The 22,760-nt window shown below is 38.6% G+C and overlaps 1 protein-coding gene and 1 pseudogene across 4 annotated transcripts in view; both read right to left on the bottom strand.

The window, feature by feature from the left end:
• Nucleotides 1–22,760, bottom strand: part of HTR2C (5-hydroxytryptamine receptor 2C) — a 307,776-nt gene that overhangs the window by 118,343 nt on the left and 166,673 nt on the right. The gene's annotated exons all lie outside the window — the stretch shown is intronic.
• Nucleotides 9,175–11,200, bottom strand: LOC112908427 (nuclear receptor subfamily 2 group F member 1-B pseudogene; annotated as a pseudogene).

Raw genomic sequence — 22,760 nt, 5'->3', positions numbered from 1 at the left:
TTAGCTTCCTTCCAGAAACCAAATGAAAAAGGATTAATAAAGTTTTTAAAGGCTTTCATTTCCAATGAGAAGCTGCATTGCTCGGAGGATGAGTCAGCATTGTGTAGTGTGTATACATACAGTTAATGAGAAACACTGGGATATTTGGTGCCTTATAAGTGTAAAATATGATGAAGCATGAATCAGAAGTCTCTTGTACTGTAACAAAATAACACCTACGCTAAAAGATTTGGCATTCTGTGGCACAGTTAGAATCTTAACTAGTTCTCCATTTTAATTACCACAAAAGGGTAATTAAGCTGTTTCAAAATCTTTCCTACAAAACTCTCCCTGGGCCAAAAAGTCTGAAGAAAATAATTTTCTTCTTGAGAACATGTCACTAAGGGGGAGGCCTTCATTTTCTTAAGAACTGTAATTTTTCTAATGGTTCTTCTAAGAATAGAGCATGGCAAGTGTACTTGGAGAAGACTGACATTAATAAAGTCATTTCCTCCCCAGACATGTTAAAAGTAGCAAAATGAAAACTTGAATTTGAGATATAATAGCAACTTCCCTCAAAATGTCCCTGACTTTGCTCTATCTGTACTTAATTTAATTGTAATTATGAAGTATTTATATATTTTTAAGATTTTAAAAATTTATTTATTCATGAGAGACACAGAAAGAGAGAGAGAGAGAGAGAGAGGCAGAGAGACACAGGCAGAGGGAGAAGCAGGCTCCATGCAGGGAGCCCAATGTGGGACTCGATCCCGGGTCTCCAGGATCATGCTGGGGAGCTGAAGGCAGTGCTAAACTGCTGAGTCACCCAGCCTGCCCTGAAGCATTTATATTGATAAAGCATAAGGTGTCATTAGAATCTGAAAACTGTACAATTAATAAAGATTTATGATTAGTCTGAAGGGGGCAAGGGAATGGAGGGGCAGGGACAGCAACTCACCTCAATTTCTCCTAGTTTTATTAATGGTCCCATCCTCCAAACTCTTATCTAAACACAAAATATATAGAAAAATCAATTTCTTCTTATTCTAGGAGATACCTGGGGTATTTAAAATTTAGCTTCAAGAGGCAGTTTAAGATCTTGAATCCACCTCCTCTCATGGATACAACAGATCTACAGCCACATCTGGAAAAATACCCTCGCTTCTCCCTCTGCCTATGTCTCTGTCTCTCTCTCTGTGTCTCTCATGAATAAATTAAATTTTTAAAAAAAGGCCACATCAAGAGGGGTAAGAGAGGCAGAGATACATTCTCACTGGAGGCCCTACCCGTGCTGCCACAACCCAGTGTTAGGAAAGATCTCACAAATATGGAAATTCTCCCTGAGGGGTGAGGGGTTTGTGCCCCACATCAATCACCCGGACCCTTGAGACCCACACCAGAGAAAGGAGCTCCAAAGATGTCTGGTTTCAAGATCCATGGGACTATAGGAAAAAGAGACTCCACTCTTAGAGGACTTGTATGCAGACTCACTCACCCTGGGACCCAGTGCAGGAGCAACAGTCTGAAAAGCAATTAGACCATATGTAAAGAAGATCCACTTGGTAGTCTTGAAGTGTCTGCTAGAAGTCTAGCAAGAAGGGCAAGAGGGCAAGAAGGGCAAGGGCAAGAGCTTACTAGAAGTGTCTCCAGGAACAGAAATGTTAGCAGAGGCCAGTTTTTCACTCTCCCTCTAACCTGCTAGCCCTGGTGATACTTCCTATGTCCCTGCCTAATCCAGCCAGCAAGAGCCCCAACCTCATGTAGCAATCCACAGCCTCCTCTCAAAAAAACTGGCCAGGGAAGTGCCCCACCCTTGTGCACCACTCCACAGCAGCCCCACTAAGGCTGTCTGGCATGCACAGCCCACAGAGGGCATGCCTCTTGCATGCCTGACCTCAGTGGCTAAGATGAGTTGCCTTTTTGGGCCCTATAGTTCAGAAACAACTGGAAACAGTTCTTTACAAGCTCCTACCCCAAGGGTACTGCATAGACAGCAGATTGGAGTATACCCCCAGTCTTCCTGTAAAAAAGGCCTATCCATTTGATCTGGAACTCCAATCTGAGGGGCCGGGTCCAGGCTTACTACATTATCTAAAGGCTACAGAAGTGCACTTAGGGAATGTAAACTGGGGGATATCATCTTTGAACTTTCACTTGGCCCTATTATAGCTCACTGATACCTACCAGAAAGGAGCTCATACACTCTCCTGGAGCCCCAAGTTTTGCACCTGTCATTAAGGGGACACCTCCAGATCCTGATTGTGGTTCCATAAAACCATATATATTTGTATACCTTAAAAACTGCTACCTGAGGGCCCAACTTCCAATCAGCCTGAAACTAGGTATTAACTGAGATCCTTCTCTCTGGAGCACTCACAGAACTTGGCACAACCTCAACAGTCGGGAACAACCAAGAGAAAATCAGGCTGCTTAGACAATTATAAAGGTTCAAGAGACAACTAAGAGCTAGGGCAAGGTTAAATGATAAAGTTCATCTCCTACACAGGGCTACTCTTACAAGAGGGGAGAGACAGCTATTTGCTTAATATATAGAAATAACCAGACTCAAGCAAAATTAAGAGACAGGATAATACATTCCAAATAAAAGAACAAGATAATCCCCCCAAACCTAAAGGAAACAAAGATAAGTAATTTACCTGATAAAAAATTCAAGGTGGCAGTCATAAAGATGCTCACCAAACTCTGGAGAAGAATGCATGAACACTGAGAGAATTTCACCAAAGACAGAACACAGGAAAGTACCAAACAGAAGTCACAGAGCTGAAGAATACAACAACTGAAATTAAAAATACAGTAGAGAGGTTCAACAACAGACTAGAGGAAACAGAAGTTAGAATCAGTGCACTGCTACTGGGGATTTACCCCAAAGATACAGATGCAGTGAAACGGCAGGACACCTGCACCCCAGTGTTTACAGCAGTAATGTCCACAATAGCCAAACTGTGGAAGGACCCTCGGTGTCCATCGAAAGATGAATGGATACAGAAGATGTGGTCTATGTAAACAACGGAATATTACTCAGCCATTAGAAACGATGAATACCCACCATTTGCTCCAACGTGGATGGAACTGGAGGGTATTATGCTGAGTGAAGTAAGTCAATCAGAGAAGGACAAACATTATATGGTCTCATTCACTTGGGGAATATAAAAAACAGTGAAAGGGAATAAAGGGGAAAGGAGAGAAAATGAGTGGGAAATATCAGTGAGGGTGACAGAACATGAGTGACATCTAACTCTGGGTAGATGGAACAAACAAAGGGTAGTGGAAAGGGAGGTGGGCAGGGGGTGGGGGTGACTGGGTAACAGGTAGATGGAACAAACAAAGGGTAGTGGAAAGGGAGGTGGGCAGGGGGTGGGGGTGACTGGGTAACGGGCACTGAGAGGGGCACTAGATGGGATGAGCACTGGGTGTTATGCTATATGTTGGCATATCGAACTCCAATAAAAAATATATGCACACAAAAAAAGAATCAGTGCACTAAAAGACAGGACGGTGGAACTCATCAGAAAAGAGTAGCAAAAAGAAAGATAATTTTAAAAAGTGAAGATAGTTTAAGGGATTTATTTTCAACATCAAGCATAATAACATTCACATAATAAAGGTTCCAGAAGGAGAAGAGAGAGAGAGAGAAAGGGGCAGAAACCTTAACTGAAGAAATAATGGCTGAAAACTTCCCTATCCTGGGAAAGGAAACAGACATCCGGGTTCCGGAAGCTCAGAGAGTTCCAAACAAGAGGAATAAAGAGACTCACACCAGACACATTATAACTAAAATGTCAAAAGTTAAGGTTAAAGAGAGACTCTTAAAAGCAACAAGAGAAAACAACCTGCTAGTATAAAGGAACCCCCATAAAACTGTCAGCAAGTTTCTCAGCAGGAACTTGGCAGGCCAGAAGGGAATGGTATGACATATTCAAGGTGCTGAAAGGAAAAAAATCTACAACCAGGAATACTTTACCTCATAAGGTTACTACTATTATGAGAGATAAAGAGCTTTCCAGACAAACAAGATAAAGGAATTCATCAACACTAAGCCAGCCTTACAAGAAATGTTCAAAAGGCTTCTTCAAACTGAAAGGCAAGAGCATTTATTAGGAACAAGAAAAAATATGAGAGTGTAAATCTCTCCCCAAAAGGTAAATATACAGGAAAGACAGTGAACTGATCACTTATAAAGCTAGTACATAGGTTTAAAGGCAAAAGTAATCAAAATAACTGTAACTTTAATAATTAGTTAAGGAATACACATAAAGATGTAGAATGTGACTTTAAAACATAATCATGTAGGGAGAGGAAAAATGTAGAGTTCTAGAATGCATTCAACATTAACCTGCTGTCAACTAAAATAGTTCATTAAATTTCTAGACTGTAATAGATGAGCCCTATGGTCACTACAAAGCAAAAATCCATAGGAGATACACAAAGGAAAATGAGAAAGGAATCTAAACATAACACTATAGAAAGTCATCAAACTACAAGAGAGCAAGAGAAGAAAAAAGGAAGAAAGAAACCACAAAACAGCCAGAAAACAATGAACAGAATTGCAAAAAGGACACACCTGTCAAGAATTAATTTACATTTCCATGGATTGAGTTCTCCAATCAAAAGACAGAGTGGATAAATGGATTAAAAAACCCACAAAACACAAGATCCATCTGTATGCCGCTTACAAGACTTACTTCAGATGTAAAGACGTACACAGACTGAAGGTGAAGGGATGGAAGAAGAGGTGGCATGCAGATAGAACCCAACAAAAATTAGAGGTACCTATACTGAGATCAGACAACATAGGCTTTAGAATAAAGACAGAACTCCATAGTGATAAAGGGGTCAATCCACCAAGAAGTTATAATATTTTAAAATATTTATGCACCCAGCATAGAAGGACCTAAATACATAGAACAAATACTAATAGACATAAGGGAGAGAAATCGACAGTAATACAATAACAGTATGGGACTTTAATACCCCACTTACATTAAAGGATAGATCATCCAGATGGAAAATTAATAGGGAAACATACATTTTAAATAACATATTAGACCAGATAAATACACACACGCACACACACACACAGAATATTCCACTCAAAAGCAGCAGAATACACATTCTTCTCAAGTGCCTGTGGAACGTTCTTCAAGATAGATCACATTAGGTGACAAAACAAGTCTCAATAAATTTAAGAAGACTAAGATCATATCAAACGTCTTTTCCAACAACAATGGTGTAAAACTAGAAATCAATTACAAGGAGAAAACTGGAAAAAAAACACAAATACAACATGGATGAATCTGGAGGGCATTATAACTGAAATAAATAAGCCAGACACAGAAAGGCAAGTACCCTATGGCATTGTGGATAAAGAGGTGAGATCTATATCTATATCTATATAACTCAGCCATGAAAAAAAGAATTAAAGGGGATCCCTGGGTGGCTCAGCAGTTTGGTGCCTGCCTTTGGCCGAGGGTGTGATCCTGGGGTCCCGGGATCGAGTCCCACATCAGGCTCCCTGCATGGAGCCTGCTTCTCCCTCTGCCTATGTCTCTGCCTCTCTCTCTCTCTCTGTGTCTCTCGTGAATAAATAAATAAAAATCAAAAAATATTTTTAAACACACACGTATATATACACACAGTTGTAACCACCATCCTGATTGAAATATACAGTTACTAGCAACCTAAGTTTCTCATGCCACAGCCCAATCAATAAGCTGCACCATGCCCCAAGAGATAATCACTATTTTGACTTCTCTCACAATAGCTAAATAAATACCTGTTCTTGAACATCACATAAAAGGAATCACAGAGTACTTTGTTTGTTTGTTCATTTATTTTTTTAGATTCCACCTATAAGTGAAATCATATAGTATTTGTCTTTGTCTGATTTATCTCACTTAACATAATACACTCTAGGCTCATCTGCTTTGTGACAAATAGAACATTTTAATTCTTTTTTAAAAAAATATTTTTATTTATTTATTTATTCATGAGAGACAGAGAGAGAGATGCAAGACATAGGCAGAGGGATAAGCAGGCTCCCTGCAGGGAGCCTGATGTGGGACTCAATCCTAGGACCCCGGGATCATGCCTTGAGCCAAAGGCAGATGCTCAACCACTGGGCCACCTAGGCCTTCCAAAAATATTAATGATCTAAAAAAACTTACTGATTTATACAATGAAAATTTTTACACTTCACTATATGAGTGTTATACTTCAAAACAAAATAGTACTCACCTAGAAATACAAATAATCCAGTGGAACACAGATTTTACTTAGTAAAGAGAGAGTGAGAGAGAGAGAGTGTGCACGTGAGAAGGGTGAAGGGTAGAGGGAGAGGGAGAGAAAGAATCTGAAATAGACTCTGCCTTGAGCACTGAGCCAATGCAGAGCTCAGTCTCACAACCCTGAGATCATGACCCCAGATGAAATCAAGAGTTGGATGCTAAACTGACTGTGCCACCTGAGGGCCCCTCGTAGAATATGATAAAAATATATAGAAAGGAAGAATGTACACTTATATGCAAATTTTAAAGAACTTTATTTTTAAAACAATTTCAGTTTAACAGAAAAGTTGCAAAAATAAGAATTATTATATATTCCCATCCAGTTTTTCAAATTGTCATATATTACCAAAATACATTTGTAAAAACCAATAAACAAATATTTGCACATTGAAGCAAACAAATGAAAAATTATTAAATCAAAATGGATTAAAGAGTTGAATATAAGACCAGAAACCATAAAACTTCTAGAAGAAAATGTAGGTGGTAAATTCCTTGACATTGGTCTAAGAGATATCATTTTGGATCTGACAATAGAAGCAATGACTACAAAAGCAAAAATAAACAAATGAGACTACATTAAACTAAAAAGCTTCTGCAAAGGATAATAAATCATCAACAAAATAAAAAGGCAACTTACTGAATGGGAAAAATTATTTTCCAAAAAAAAAGAAAAATTATTTTCAAATCATATATCCCTTAAGGGGCTAATTTCCAAAATATTTAAAGAACTTCTACTATCCAGCAACAACAGCAGCAACAACAAAACCCTACACTATTTGATTTAAAAATAAACAGAGGCTCTGAATAGACATTTTCCCACAGGAGCATCCAGATGGCCAACAAGCACATGAAAAGATGTTCAACATCACTCATCATCAGGGAAATATGACTCAAAACTATAGTTATCACCTTAAATTGTCAAAATAGCTGTTATCTAAAAGACAAAAAATAACAAGTGTTGGTGAGGATATAGGATCGTTAGGTCGTACAACACAAAACTAACATCATGTTGTATCTTAATCACACTCCAGCCTTAAAAATTTAGCTTTAATTTATTTGTTTCTGCATGGAAAAAAAAACCTCTAGCTTTGAAAAATTAGAAAAAGGTACACCTTTTAGACCAAAATTACATGGCCATTTTATAACTTCCTTTTTCCAGATTGCTTAACTAAACTCAGTCTCTTATACTTAAGACGATTTCTCTCAAGCATCTGTAAACTTTTGATTCTTTTTTCCCCCATACCAACAAGTAGATATGAAATCATAGAGACATATGAAATCATAAAGAGATTTTTGTGACCAAATTTTTCATGACTTGATTGTCATCCTCCCCTATCTACTACCTTCTTAAAATCTTAAGATAAAATCCCGAGAGAAATTTATCTGCATGTATAAATTGATGTGCTTTTTGCTTCTACTTTTTACTTCCATGAAATTTTGGAAATCTCTTTCAAAGTTGTGGGGTTTGTGTGGTATGGAGTCGTCAGGGGGACCAGGCTAAGAGTAAATGGTCTACTCTCTTTTGGGGTATATGGTGGCTCAGAAAAAAAGATTATTTCTTAAGACCTTTAATTTCTGAGTACTTTCAATTTTCCTTGGAATATAACACTTGACCAAATAGTTCAGTTATTAAAACTTTTACAGTATACTGAAATACTGCACTTAAGAAAAAAAACCTTTATTTAAAAACAAACAGTAGGGATCCCTGGGTGGCGCAGCGGTTTGGCGCCTGCCTTTGGCCCAGGGCGCGATCCTGGAGACCCAGGATCGAATCCCACATCAGGCTCCCGGTGCATGGAGCCTGCTTCTCCCTCTGCCTGTGTCTCTGCCTCTCTCTCTCTCTCTGTGACTATCATAAATAAATTAAAAAAAAAAAAATTTAAAAACAAACAGTAAACTCTAAGCTACCGAATCAATCATGTTACCTATAATATAAGTGCCAACAGTGTTATTTTATCATGCTGACTTCAATCTCATTTTTTAAAAAGGAGATAATACCAACAATTACAAAAGAAAGGATTTCTAACTATACAAATGTAGGACTTTCATAACAATTCAAGAACTTGGTGGGTCTCAATTTAAATGACAAAGGTTCACTTCTTATTCAGAACTACAGCATGTGTCTTGGACACATTCCTTACTGCCAATAAATCCCAAAAGTTCATTCTCGAAACAATTTTTTAAAATCTAGGTTTGTTATGGTGTCTTTTGAGGGGAGAGGCAGGGTAAGGGAAGCTAAGTGTTATAGGTGATTCCTCTAGTTATCAAATTAGGGTGCTCAATTTCACCTAAAATTTTTGGATACCACTTGTGTGTTTCCATCATCTTTGAATTGCCTTTTAAAGTTTTACGTCTTCCTATAATATTTTTATGGACTCAGTTTTAATTCTTACAGAACATATTTTAAGGATACACAGCATTTTAGAAGCCAAGATTGTATCAAAACTTATTATAGAACTATAGAATAAACTGGTTTCAAATGAGAACAGTACAGAAAAGAACAGCTAGGGGTGCATAGACAGAGGACAATTAAAAATTTGGAAAAAAAAAAAAGACTTACTCTCTCCATTCTGCTGATTTTCTTCCAATCTCCTTAAATGCACTTTTGGCAATATTTATTAAAAATTTAACAAAAAAAAAAAGGAAAGAAAAGACAAATTTCTTTTTTATACAAAAACAAGTAGCACGCTGTTCTGACCCACACAGAATTTTTTTTTAGTTTATTGTTTGTTTTTAGTTTTTTTTGTTGTTGTTTTTTGGGGGGATATTCTGTGAAAGTTCATTCTACAGACTTTTTTTTAAAACTAACTGTCCATTAAATTATTTCCTTCTCTTCTTTTAGTGAACTTGTAACATATACTCTTTAACAGAAGAATTTAAACAAACCAGTATTTTGCCTTTTCTCTTTCTCTGCTTCTGTTCCTCTTCTTTTCGTTTTATTTTTTAAATTGCCATATATGGCTAGTTACCACTGCTACCTGACAGTAATATGTCTCGGATAAGGATTTTGATGGGGGTTTTACCCACCAAATGGACAAAAAATAATTGCTCTATCACTGAGGAGGGGACTGCGCGGAGAGAAGTGAGGCGAAGCAAAAGCTTTCCGAATCTCATTGGTTGGTTGGAGTACTGCCTTCTAACGTATTGTTCCAGCGCACACTGGGACTTTTCCTGCAAGCTTTCCACATTGACTGTATCAGAGAGACCAAGGGCATCTGGAGCAAACAGGATGATGGCCTTGAGGCAGCTGTACTCGGCAGGGTCGACTTGCAGAGCTTTGAACTTCTCCATTTGGTCTTGGAACATCTGTACGTTTTCCATAAAGACGGCAACCTGGTCGGAGGACCCCGGGGAGGTGTGTAAGCTGGTGGCGGCCAGGAAGGGGAGGACCTGGGGGGGCATGGAGCACTGTGCCCAGTTGAGCATGAACAGGTCACACCAGGTGAGGTGAAGCAGGGCCACTTGGTCATTCACCTCCAGGTCAGGGAAGAAAGGTATCTTCCGGGCCCATTCAACAGCACCGAAGAGCACACGAGCAGCCTGTTCGCAGATATTCTCAAGGATCAAGACATCGTTGGGCTGCACATCCTGGCTGCCTAACCCAGACAGCGGATATGGCTCGGCGTGGATCAGCAGAGAAATATATCCAGACAGGTTAGTCTGGGAGTTGAGAATTTCCCCGTTGGCCAACATAAACTGCCCTTGGGGCGGCGGCGGGGGCAGCATCCTGTTCCTGTGCACTGCTTCGCGTTTCATACCCACGTCGATGCATTTTTTGAGGCGGCAGTACTGGCACTGGTTGCGGCGGTACTGGTCAATGCGACAATCTTGGTTGGCTTGACATGTGAAGGTCAGGTTCTTGCCCACACTGCGCTTGAAGAAGCTCTTGCAGCCCTCGCAGGTGAATTGGCCATAGTGCTTGCCGCTTGACTTGTCGCCACACACCAGGCAATTGATGGGCTGCTGCCGTTGTGCTTGCGGCTGCGGCTGCAGTTGAGGCTGCGGCTGAGGCTGCGGCTGCAGTTGAGGCTGCGGCTGCGGCTGCGGCTGCAGTTGTGGCTGCGGCTGAGGCAGCGGCTGCAGTTGAGGCTGCGGCTGAGGCAACGGCTGCAGTTGAGGCTGCGGCTGAGGCCGCGGCTGCAGTTGAGGCCGCGGCTGAGGCTGAGGCTGCGGTTGAGGCCGCGGCTGCAGTTGAGGCCACGACTGAGGCCGAGGCTGCGGTTGAGGCCGCGGCTGAGGCCGAGGCTGCAGTTGAGGCCGCGGTTGAGGCCTAGGCTGCAGTTGAGGCCGCGGTTGAGGCCGAGGCTGAGGCCGAGGCTGAGGCCGAGGCTGCAGTTGAGGCCGCGGTTGAGGCCAAGGCTGCGGCTGAGGCTGAGGCTGTGGCAGCGGCTGCAGTTGAGGCTGAGGCAGTGGCTGTAGTTGAGGCTGAGGCTGCAGCACTGGCTGTGGCAGCAGCTTGGGCAGCGGCCGCGGCAGAGCCGGAGCCCTGGGCGGCAGCCGCGGCAGAGCCTGAGCTTTGGGCAGTGGCCGTGGCTTGGGCCATGGCCGTGGTTTGAGCAGTAGCTTTGGCTGCTGCTGTGGTGGCGGCTGCTGCGGCGGCGGCGGCGGCTGCCCCTTATCACCACTGGAGCCACCAAGGTTGCCCTCGCTGCCAGCCGCCATTTCCTCCAGTGTGCTGGCTGGGCCCTCTTTGCTGGGTGTCTGCGGCTCGTACTGGGCACTGGGTGGTGGTGGGTCTGGCCCAGGAGGCACCTGTAAGACCTGGCTCCCCTGAGAGCCAGGCATCTCATCCTGGGGGTCGCTCCCGGTGTCGGTTACCTTTTCCATATCCGCGGGGGCCGCGTGTGTAGTTCCTGCTCCCCTGGCTATGGACTATGGCGGCTTCTGATCTCGGGCTCAGTCGCACAGCCTTTTGTGTGTGTGACTGTGCGACAGGATGTAGGAGGGCGCCCCCGGCTGGCTCGGGGTCTGGTTGGTTGAGGTTGGTTACTTTTTCCTTTTTTGTTTCTCTTTTGCAAAGTTTTATCAGTTGCTTGTCTGGACCAGTGTATTTGTTTTGTTTGTTTCTCTTGGTTTCACTTTTTTGGTTTCGGGGGCTTCCAACCAGGAAGTGAGTGGGAGGTGCCGGGCCTGAGGGAGTGGGAGCCGAATATGGAGAGAGAGGGAGAGGGAGGGTTGGGAGATCTGCAAGTGGATTATCGGGCTTCAAGATAGAAATAGGAAGCAGAAAAAAAAAAATCTCTCTAAAGATATCACTTGCTTTCACTCTCTCCCTGCCTTTCTGGTTCACTCTTCGACAAAAAGATTCTTACGGGGCAGCCCCAGTGGCCCAGTGGTTTAGCGCTGCCTTCAGACCGGGGCATGATCCTGGAGTCCTGGGATCGATTCGCGCATCGTGCTCCCTGCATGGAGCCTGCTTCTCCCTCTGCCTGTGTCTCTGCCTCTCTCTCTCTCTCTCTCTCTCTCTGTCTCTCATGAATAAATAAATAAAATCTTAAAAAAAAAATTCTTACGGGTTTTTTAATTTGGGAAGAGGCTGTTGCCCAGAAGTGCGTGACTAGTACAAATGCATGCCAAAGACTGTATTTCTTGGCCACAGTCCCTTAATAAAATGAAAACTGGAATAAAGAAGCAACCAAGGTTCTTTAGCAATGATGGCTTTTAGAGGAAAAGAACAGAGGAAACTTTTTTTCACCTATAAGAGACAGTATGGAAAGTCTTTTTGAGAGAGAAAACTAGGTAAATAGGCTGCTACACTGTACAAGGGGATTTCAGACCAAATAGAATCAGAACTTAAGAGAACTGTGAGGTTGAACTATATGAATCTGCTAGCATTCAACTCTTGATTTACAAAAAGATCAATTTCATATAGTTCAACATAATATCATCCACTTCCCACAGAACAAATTTACAAGAGGCAATGCCATATATTACCTAACGACTTTAGGGTTTGATTGCTTGGAGGCAAACCCCACCTCAGTCCTATAACATATGTGTGATTTGGGGTAAATGATTGTATCTCTCTGTGTCTCAGCTTTCTTATCTTAATGATACTGGATTGTATTACTAAAAGCAGCAATTTCAGTATCCATTTTATTGTTTCTTGTATAATTTAACTGCTTCCAGTTTGGGGTAATTACAAGCAAAACTACCACAAATAATTCTTTTACATATATGTTGGTGCTTAGTTAACTTTTCTCTGTGATGTATACTCAACAGGGGAAGTTCTGGATTATAGAGCATATACTTTTCTAATATTGATATATAATGCTGTATTGTTTTTTAGTCTTGTTGTATTGATTGACATTCACCCCCACCACAGTTGTGTGAGTTCCTATTATTCCACGTGTTTGCCAACACAAGTATAGTCACACTTCAATTTCTGCTGCTCTAGTGACTATTTATTGGTATTTAATTGTGGTTTTAATTTCCCTGATTACTAATAAGTTTGAGTACCGCTTATATAAAAGTACTCAAACTCATTTGGATTTCTTTTGTGAAATATCCCTTTTTGCTGTTTTTCTTTTTTTTTTAAATTGAGGTATTGGGCACTATGTTCCAAGACTATTCTCCACTAAATTTATAGATTGATCTTTTTTGACCACTTAAGATCACTGTGTGTTCTGGCTTGTGGTTAAAAATCATCAAAAACAGATTCCCTCTGCAAGGCAATTCCAAGGCACTTTTCCCTACAAACCACAGGGATGAGAATGTGGTTCAGGTTTACCTCCTGTTTACCCTTCCATCAAAGTTAGTTCTGTAGGGTGCCAACTTAAAATGAGGCCGATCGGTTTGCATTCCTGTCTGCATACTTTCAAACTCCCTTGTTCAGCCAATATCTGTAGGGCAAAAGGTGCTTCAATCTTGACCCTATATCTGGGTTCTACTAAAATTGACTAAAATTTTGCCATCATAATTCCTTGCTATCTTGTCAGTTCTTTGATATGTACACACACACACACACACACACACACACACACACATCCGTATATCCAATATACTTGTTTGGTGGTTCCAAAAAATCTAGTCTGCCATGTTTCAGAAAACAGAAGTCATTGCTGAGTAAACCTATAAAATCCTGTCCTGTACCTCATCCCTTCCATTATCTTACAAATAAGTTGACATCTAACAAAGAGAAACCAGACTCAGAACTAGAGAGATTTTCTTTTTTTTTAATAAATTATTTGATTTTTTTTTTTATTTTTTAAGGTTTATTTATTTATTTATTTATGATAGACAGAGAGAGAGAGAGAGGCAGAGACACAGGAGGAGGGAGAAGCAGGCTCCATGCCGGGAGCCCCACGTGGGACTCAATCCCAGGACTCCAGGATCACACCCTGGGCCAAAGGCAGGCGCTAAACCGCTGAGCCACCCAGGGATCCCCTAGAGAGATTTTCATTAAAGGGTAGAGTTATTTGAAATACCTGATAGCTTTTGGCTATAACTATTCCCCCAGGGGCCTTCCAAAGTAGTGGTAATGTGAGTCTAAATGAACTCAGGGCCCCACTGTCCATGAACAGCAGTTATCCTGCTTGAGTTTAAAGGATTTTTACTTAGAATAAGAAGCTGTATTAGGGATTTCATGTGCAAAACACCAATCCTGTTAACAGGTGCTTAACCTGCTTCCAATCAGCAGGGCACAGAAGAAAACATATTCTATGGTTCTAATGAGTGTAGGGAAGGGAAGAAAAGGACTAGTTTTAGTATCTGCTCTGCCACATGCTATCTGTATGTGTATATCCACTTTGGGATTTAGTTTCCCTCCTGAAACCTCAAGAAAATTGCCTATTATATAAAAATTGCCTATATATATTGCCTATATATATATATATGTTGTACATAAAAACACTAATCAAATACCATTCTATTTACAAATAGAAGGGCTGACCTATAAGATTTGTATTCTTTTTTTTTTTTTTTCTGTTCTTTGATCTCATTCTAGTAACCTATCCTTCATTTGGGACAAATTGTCAGAAGTTTCTGGCATGTGAACTTAAATATACTTTTCCTGATCACATTTATTCAGGGCTTCCAAAATAAACATCTTACTGAAATAATTCCTGAGTAATTTTATTAATAATATTAAGGTATTACATATACTAAGTGCCAGATATTCCATACACATGACCTCAAACCCTCAATGCCATCTCAGTTAGATATTTGTTTCAGTTTTATAGATGAACAAATTGTTATTTAGAAATAAAAAGTTATTTGCCCAAGGTTTCTCACCTTGGTAATGTAGGGATTTAAACCCATGTTCATCTGATATCAAAGCATACTTTCTACAGCACTAGAACACCTCAAAAAATACCAATGAAATTTAGTGGTATTTCATGCTTATTGACATCTGCATTGACAGATGGACTGACACGGCACCTCCAATACATTCCACTTGCATTATTAAAAAGCCTCTTTGGAAAAGGAGTGATACTAATTCTTACATTTACTGTACCCACCCACAAATGATGTAGTACATTATTTGCTGCCAAACATTTGTTGTCACATAAACATGAACATTGTACTGTTCTACATTTCATCTTATTTCCTAAGAGATATTACAAAACCACTATTTACCCAAGGATTTTAATTAAAAATGGATATATCAGCTCTCCATTCGTTACCTTTAGTCAGAGTCACTGAACTTAGTCATTGCTGATTTTAAAATTTCTCCAGAAATTATTTAAGGCTTATGCTGAAAATAAGTAATTTTACCTAGTGGCAATAAATTAGAAAATGCTAGACTATATAACATTTAAATTATTCAAATATTTCCAAAAAAGTGAATAAGTGCCTTGGGACTTAGGGCCCTGTTTATTCATCTCTATATTCCTAATGCCAAGCACAAAGCAGAGTGAACTTTCTTTTCTTTTTCTAAAAAGATTTTATTTATTTATTCATGAGAGACACAGAAAGAGAGGCAGAGACATAGGCAGAGGGAGAAGCAGGCTCCTCGCAGGGAGCTAGATGCAGAACTCGATCCCAGGACCCGGGGATCATGCCCTGAGCCAAAAACAGATGCTCAACTGCTGAGCCATCACGTCCCCAGAGTGAACTTTCAATAAATATTTGGCACATGATCCCAGAAGGTGTCTTCCAAGGCCATTTCCCATTAAACCTTGTAAACTTTTCAAATGAGACATGCTTTAAAACATGAACATAAAATTAATTGGACTAGAAGTAGATGAAGTATGAATGCCAAGAAGGGCAATTGAGAAAATTTTCAGAGAAGGTATATAGATAATTTTACTTAGTACCTAATCTTAACACTTTTTAATTAATAGGGACTAGCAGAAGCCCTTGTAAGAGCAGTTGTACATGTATTGCTCATTTTATTCATTTTTTTAATGTTTTAATGCCATTTTTATCATGTCAGATAGTATTTGAGGTAAAATTTTTATCAATATATTCGTAAGTTTTAATCATAATGTTTTTGTCATCATGTTTCTGCTTCATAGTATTTGTCATGACATTTTAAGCTTATCTATTTCTCCTTCTCAAGAATTAGATAGCAATGTGATAAAAATATATCTCTATAAGTTACAGAGATAGAAGCTATTGTATTTTTATTAAACTATTAGTAGAAGGATGCAATCCTGAAAGTATACGTATGGTTAAACTGGGTTTCTCTATTTTTCCTCAAAATTGAGTTGGCTTTGAGTATATTTAGAAAGTATGAAAAGGACCACTTATGAAGCAATTTAGTAGCTGGGAAATACCATACGCTTTATGATAGTCATTTATTTTTTAATTTTTTAAAAAGATTGTATTTATTTATTTATTCATGAGATACACACACACACACACACAGAGAGAGAGAGAGAGAGAGAGAGAGAGAGAGAGAGAGAGGCAGAGACACAGGCAGAGGGAGAAGCAGGCTCCATGCAGGAGGCCTGACATGGGTCTCGATCCTGGGTCTCCAGGACCAGGCCCTGGGCTGAAGACAGTGCTAAACCTCTGAGCCACCTGGGCTGCCCTATGATAGTCATTTAAATGCTGCCATTGTGAACCCTTTCCTCACCAGCTGATCACGGAGACATGTCCCTCTACTAAACTTCTGAACTATGTATTATGTGTTCAATACATTATTGCCTCATTAGCACATAACCCCACATTGCTCATTATCTCTTTATATATACAAATTTCTGCTTCCTACCAACACGTACAAACACACACATGCATACATATAATTATATTAAAAACTCTCGGGGATCCCTGGGTGGCGCAGCGGTTTGGCGCCTGCCTTTGGCCCAGGGCGCGATCCTGGAGACCCGGGATCGAATCCCACGTTGGGCTCCCGGTGCATGGAGCCTGCTTCTCCCTCTGCCTGTGTCTCTGCCCCTCTCTCTCTCTCTCTGTGACTATCATAAAAAAAAAAAAAAAATTATAAAAAAAAAAACTCTCTTGAAGGCAGGGATTGGGATTAACACGTTTATATATCCCACCGTGTTTTGTTTGTTCAGTGCTGAAAAAGAGCAGATATTCAATGTGTCTTATATTCATTGTGGTTTGGCACATAAGTTATCATACTTTACAACCTTTGTTTTCTTTAATTACTGTTAGAACATTTCAGTAACACGTTGTTGATGGCGCACAAGAGCTTCTTAAAGTGTTAGAGATAGTAGAATTTGGGCACAGGGTTGAGTGGGATGTGGTAGCTTCTGGGTAAAATAAAGGTTTAAATTTCATTTAAATATGTATTTTAGAAGGGATACAGAAACCAAATCTGATAGCCATAAAATTAAATATACAGGGCGGCCTGGGCGACTCAGCATCTTCGGATAGAGTCCCATGTTAGCCTCCCTGCTCAGTGGGGAGCCTGCTTCTCCCTCTGCTTGTCACTTTGCCTACTTGTGCTCTCTCTCTCTGTCAGATAAGTAAAATATTAAAAAAAATTAGATGTACAAAGTGAAAGACATTTGGGCAATTATTTGATTTATTTAATCAGTTAATAAAGGAAAATGTTTAATTCCAGTCCCTAGATGAATTCTGTGGTTTCAGTTATCTGATTTGGCTGACTAAAAAACGTTAAGTGAATTTGTAATTTCAATTTTTGGAATGCACCTATCATATTGTTCAGCAAAAGTGATCTTTGAAAGATCAGATAAGCATCTCAAGAGCGCATTGACATACATAACCCTTATTGTTAAGAAAGGATATGATTCTATGATACTCTCAAAATTGTCGCCATTTTGAGATGATTTAAGAGCCCATGCTTCAATTTGATAACAATTACTCCAGGATTTAACTTATAGAAGTGATGTGTGGCTATTTTCAATAATACTACACTATTTTGCTTTAATTCCCTCAGAGCTTTCTTCCTTTCTTTTTCTTTTTTTGAGGTAGTTTAATTTTTTAAACTGGCTTTTATTACAAAAACCAAGTAAAACCTGTTACAGTAATATTTATTTTGAAGTTTGAGTGATAAGAAAGGATAATATTTCTTTCTTGTTAATATAGTCAATACATGTCTTTAATTTTGATTTAGAGTCTTTCCATTAAACAGGTTATGATGGCAGAGGAAACAAGTTATTGGGTACCTCATTTTCAGAGTAAGGAAAGCAAAAAGGGTAAGCTCAGTCATTGAAGACAATCTATTGCATATATCTACCTAAGAAGGGCTTTAAAATAATCAAGTTTTTGAGATAAAAGCAATTTTAGAGAATCCAAGACAATCTTCTCATTCTACAAATCAGGGACAGGAGACTCAAAGAAGCTAAGTGGCTTCACCTAGATTACAGTTACTGGCAAACTTGAAAATAGAAACAAGGCCTGCAATGCCCTATATATTATCCCTTAGAATTAGCCAGTTAAAAGAGAATGTAAAAATGCAGAATGCTGAAATAGTTCACAAGTAAGATTAATTCACTTGGAGTCTGGAATTGTAAAGTAAACCCAAGTTACATTACTGATGGTTTTTCCAAGAACTTTGATAACCCTTCTTCCAGCTTTCTTCTCTGAGCTGGCACCTTTCTAAATTCATTCTTTCCAGCCTCAGCTTTTGCTTCTTCTCTTAGACTCTAGGCAAAACTGAAATTAATAGCCGTTGTTGGACAACATCTTTGAACTTGGGGAGGGTTGTTTTATAGGTCAAAAACTAGTGATTTCCTTTTAGCCTATAAACGTGTAAATCTCTCATCTGCAATTAAAGTACTTCTTTGACCTTCTTTTTCCTTTAATGAATATGACATCACCTGAGAGTCAGAACCAAGCCTCTCTAAAAATGCTTTATAAAAACCAAATATAATGTATGGACTTTGTGTGGATCCTAATTTAAATGAATAAACTTGTTTAGATCCTAATTTGAGTCAACTGGGAGAAGTGAATATAGATTGAGTAGTAAATGATATTCAATAACCATTTTAATTTTATTAGGTAGCATGATGTTATGGTGCCAAGTTTAAAATGTCATTATAATTAAAGATGTATGAAAAAGAACTTACAAAAGTAGGACTTCCAGGATGGTAAAATGAGGACTTTGGAGGAATCCTCTCTCACAAAAGCAATAAAAATATTTGCAAAATGATAAAGACCGATCATTTCAGAATTTTGGAAATTAAGTGGGACCTGACTTGTTTTGGAGCTCCATATGAAGCTCCATCACCACAGCACTGTATTTATGTAGTTTTCCTATTTGCAGAGCATTGTGGCTTTTTGACATGACTCTGATTTCAGGTCCTCAGAAAAAGTTCTATTCATAGGGTATTATTGAAACAGTAGTAATAAATTGGACTCAGTAACACTGCAACTTCCTAAGGCTACGAAATCTTTGGGACGAGAACCTGGCTAAAAATTCAGAAGAAATACCTTGGTAATAGGAATAAGACCAATATAAGAAAGGGAGGTGGGCAGGGGGATGGGATGATGGGGTGACTGGGTGATGGGCACTGAGGGAGGCACTTGACGGGATGAGCATTGAGTGTTATACTATATGTTGACAAATCGAACTCCAATAAAAAATATACAAAAGATAAAACATAAATAAAATTAAAAAATGAAAACAAATAGAGATTCTGGAGTTGAAAAACACAATAACTGAAATTTTCAGTTCATTAGATGGGCTTAACAGAGGAATTCAACAGGCAGAAGAAGAAATCAATGGATTTGAAGATCAGTCAAAAGAGATTATCCAGTCTGATGAATAGACAGAAAAAAACAAAGGAACATGAACAGTCTGTTGGACACCATCAAATGTATGCATAATTTGAGTCCCAAAAAGAGAGAAGAGACAGAAAGAGGCAGAAAAAATTTGAAGAAACAACAGCTGATGGGGATCCCTGGGTGGCTCATCAGTTTGGCGCCTGCCTAGGATGAAGTCCCACATCAAGCTCCCTGCATGGAGCCTGCTTTTCCCTCTGCCTGTGTCTGCCTCTCTCTGTGTGTCTCTCATGAATAAATAAATAAAATCTTAAAAAAAATGGCTGAAATTTCCCCAAATTTGATGGGAAACAGTAATTTACAGGGAACACCAATTAGAATAAATTTTGAGAAAGATTGCAAGATGCTTCATAGTCAAACAGTTGAAAGACAAGAAGCAAATTATGAATGTAGCATGAGATAAATAACTCAACACTTGCAGGATGACTCAAAAAAGCTTAGTAGCTGACTTCTCATCAGAAACCACGAAAGCCAAAAGGCATTGGGATGGCATATGTCATTCAAAGACGATCAACAAAGAATTCTATATACAGAAAAATTTTCCTTCAAATATGAAAAAGAGGCAAAGATGTTTGTAGATAAACAAAAACAGGGAACTTGCCAACAGCATACTTGACCTACAATAACTACTAAAGGGAATCCTTCAGCTACAATGAAAGGCTGGATGATAATTGCAGTCTATAAGAATTAAAACACTTCTCCTAAATGGTTTAAAAGACAACTGCAAAAACATGCATACAAAAATATTTTGATGTGTTATAATGTAGAACGTGTAATTTGCATGACAATAGTAGCACCAAGGAGGGAAAGCACACCGGAGCAAAATTTATACACAGTTGAAATTTAATATAAATCTTGGGCAGCCCGGATGGCTTGGTGGTTTAGGGCCACCTTCAGCCCAGGGCCTGATCCTGGAGATCCAAGATCGAGTCCCACGTTGGGCTCCCTGCATGGAGCCTGCTTCTCCCTCTGCCTGTGTCTCTGCCTCTCTCTCTCTCTCTCTCTCTCTCTTTCTCTCTCTCTCTGTGTGTCTCTCATGAATAAATAAATAAAATCTTTAAAAAAAACCTTCATCATTTTAAGTTAAGGTGCACATTATAGAGAGTGACTGCTAATTTGTATGGGGTTTCTTTTGGAGGTGATGAAAATATTCTGGAATTAGAGAGTGATGATTGCTTAACTTCATGAATATACTATAACCCACCAAATTTTATACTTAAAAGGAATGAATTTTATGCTCTATAAAATATATATTAGTTTTTAAAAAGGAATGAAAATTTAAAAATGCAGATTGTAAGCTCCAGAGCCATCACTAAAAAGGTTAAAAAGAAACAGTAAAAAAACGACAAAGGAATTTAAATAGTACAGTAGAAAATATCTCTAGTTGACAAATATAAACAATTATTAAAAGCTTTCTGTGAGTAGCAGTAGTTGGTCCTTCCAAAATCAGAAAAATATTGTCACGGTGGTAGGAAATTGTGCCGAAAAGCAATGACCTTGAATTTGTTTTCCAGATATGTCATTCTTTATGAGGTGTATGCCAGGGGGTTGGCTTCTTCTTTAGGGACAAAATGATTAAACCTCTTGTATAATTTTTACTCATTAGCATATTGTTTTCAAGTAAACACATATGCATTGGTTTTTTTTCCTGTCAGATTTGTTAAGTATGGATAATAATATCTGGATCGAAGGTCTACTCTAAGGTTTTGATGAACAATATAAGTAAAAATATTAAATTAGAGAAACTGCTGTTATTTGTGTGACACAGCAAAGCAGATTGGAAAGAGTATATTGGTTTTGGGGTTGATCCATAGTCCTCCCTGCCCCCCACTCTGTACAACCTGAACTTAGGTTTTCTTATTTCTAAAAGGTAAATAAATCCACCTTATATTATATTATTTTATTAAGTCGGAAGCTTTGAGTAAAGTGTTTAAAATGTTTGACATATAGCTGGGCTCTAATATGTATCATTGCTATCACTATGAGTAGTCTTATTATTGTTACTGTCATTGTTTTATAGCATATAGTAATTTCCTTAAGCCCATAATTCTTTTTAAAAATATTTTATTTATTTATTTGACAGAGACAGAAGGAGAGCACAAGCAAGGGAAGTAGCAGAGGGAGAGGGAGAATCAGGCTCCCCAATAAGCAAGGAGCCCAATGTGGGGCTCGGTCCTCAGATCCTGGGATCATGACCTGAGTCTAAGGTAGATGCCTAACTGACTGAGCCACCCAGGTACCCCAAGCCCTTAATTCTGATCTAATAGCTAATAAGCATGAAAAAAAAAAACAATAGGTAAGAAAGTAAGGTAAGTTGAGGTTTATCTTTGTTGCCCTACTAGTTTTCTTTTTTGTACTTTTATCTTTCCTATTAACTATCATCTTTGTGTACTGTTAAATGGTCTTTTTTTCCCAAGCAATCCTAACATAGATCTGAAAAAAAATGCAGGAGAACATGATGGCATGTGCAATATCTTTTGAAATTCTTTGTTTATTTCACAGTAAAAACTAGACAGTTCTTAATCACAATGTCACAATATTTTACATCAGAATTAAATAGTCTTAGATTTCCTCACTACATTTTCCCTCTTTCATTTGGTTATTTACATAATTAATTTAATTAGAGTTTCTTAAAATTAAACTTTTAGGTGAATGAGCCATAGTAAAAGTTAATTCAGCAATTTGTTGTACTCTTACATGCTTAAAAATATTACTTATGAAATAGTGGTCTTCAAAAATTGCCTTTTATATTTTTAAATAAAATAAGTTTTGGGGAATTAGTCATTTAACTTTCCCACTCTACTTAAACTACAAGATGTTTACCTTACGTCTTTTAATTAAACTGAGAAAAAAATATATTGTATTATAATATTAAAACCAAGAAAATACTTCCAGAACATTTGTTTTAGCGGAAGTGGAAATACATGGTTTCTATTTTCATATGCATATCTATTTAATTGTAGCCAGAGGCTTGGTTCAATGCAATATTAAAAGTAATATCTCAAAATTGTATCAAAATTTAGTTTACTAAATATTTTCAATTTTGGTCTTTAATTTTTACAAATACCTATAAAGGTAGATGCTAAGTGAGATAATGTAGGTTAAAATGTAGGTACACAATAAAAGCTAGTCATTTATAAAGGAGACTATAATTCTGAGACATATCCATTGATTTTCCCAAAGACACAGTATTAATATGGCATTATTTAAGAGCCATTTGATCAAAAAAACTACCTAAAACACAGATTTTTAAAGTCAGAATTGTAGCTAAGGACATGAAAATATAAAATTCAAATATGCATATAATTAACATTAATATTT

Source organism: Vulpes vulpes, chromosome X (assembly GCF_048418805.1).
Source record: "Vulpes vulpes isolate BD-2025 chromosome X, VulVul3, whole genome shotgun sequence".
NCBI lineage: Eukaryota > Metazoa > Chordata > Mammalia > Carnivora > Canidae > Vulpes > Vulpes vulpes.
The sequence above is the reverse complement of the archived record's forward strand: the minus strand, read 5'-3'. Positions and strand labels throughout refer to the sequence as shown.